Below are 1,605 nucleotides of genomic sequence, written 5' to 3' on the forward strand. Positions count from 1 at the left end.
CTCAAGGGTACAGCAGCAGTGTCCCCCACCTGGGATTGAACCCACAACCTTACGGTCAAGAGTCCAGAGCCCTAACCACTACTCCACACTTGCTATCCCTTTTATATACAATAACAGAAAGCAACAATAAAATACTCAAAGAAAAAATAAGATTCAAATGAAAAAAAGAACACTAGATTTAGTTTATTTGCAGCATTACAGGTTTTTAATGTGTCATTTTTCCTAAAAAGTGCCACCTGGGATTGAACCTATGATCCTCCGGTCAAGAGTCCAGAGCCTTAACCACTACTCCACACTGCTGCCCTGTGCAAAAAGATGTACACGTTAAGTACATTGTAACTATAGATAATAACATTGTGTTTACTAAGTAACTACTATGTATATACAGTGCCTTGCAAAAGTATTCGGCCCCCTTGAACTTTGCGACCTTTTGCCACATTTCAGGCTTCAAACATAAAGATATGAAACTGTAATTTTTTGTGAAGAATCAACAACAAGTGGGACACAATCATGAAGTGGAACGAAATTTATTGGATATTTCAAACTTTTTTAACAAATAAAAAACTGAAAAATTGGGCGTGCAAAATTATTCAGCCCCTTTACTTTCAGTGCAGCAAACTCTCTCCAGAAGTTCAGTGAGGATCTCTGAATGATCCAATGTTGACCTAAATGACTAATGATGATAAATAGAATCCACCTGTGTGTAATCAAGTCTCCGTATAAATGCACCTGCACTGTGATAGTCTCAGAGGTCCATTTAAAGCGCAGAGAGCATCATGAAGAACAAGGAACACACCAGGCAGGTCCGAGATACTGTTGTGGAGAAGTTTAAAGCCGGATTTGGATACAAAAAGATTTCCCAAGCTTTAAACATCCCAAGGAGCACTGTGCAAGCGATAATATTGAAATGGAAGGAGTATCAGACCACTGCAAATCTACCAAGACCTGGCCGTCCCTCTAAACTTTCAGCTCATACAAGGAGAAGACTGATCAGAGATGCAGCCAAGAGGCCCATGATCACTCTGGATGAACTGCAGAGATCTACAGCTGAGGTGGGAGACTCTGTCCATAGGACAACAATCAGTCGTATACTGCACAAATCTGGCCTTTATGGAAGAGTGGCAAGAAGAAAGCCATTTCTTAAAGATATCCATAAAAAGTGTCGTTTACAGTTTGCCACAAGCCACCTGGGAGACACACCAAACATGTGGAAGAAGGTGCTCTGGTCAGATGAAACCAAAATCGAACTTTTTGGCAACAATGCAAAACGTTATGTTTGGCGTAAAAGCAACACAGCTCATCACCCTGAACACACCATCCCCACTGTCAAACATGGTGGTGGCAGCATCATGGTTTTGGCCTGCTTTTCTTCAGCAGGGACAGGGAAGATGGTTAAAATTGATGGGAAGATGGATGGAGCCAAATACAGGACCATTCTGGAAGAAAACCTGATGGAGTCTGCAAAAGACCTGAGACTGGGACGGAGATTTGTCTTCCAACAAGACAATGATCCAAAACATAAAGCAAAATCTACAATGGAATGGTTCACAAATAAACATATCCAGGTGTTAGAATGGCCAAGTCAAAGTCCAGACCTGAATCCAA

Source organism: Acipenser ruthenus, chromosome 34 (genome assembly GCF_902713425.1).
Source record: "Acipenser ruthenus chromosome 34, fAciRut3.2 maternal haplotype, whole genome shotgun sequence".
Taxonomy (NCBI): Eukaryota; Metazoa; Chordata; class Actinopteri; order Acipenseriformes; family Acipenseridae; genus Acipenser; species Acipenser ruthenus.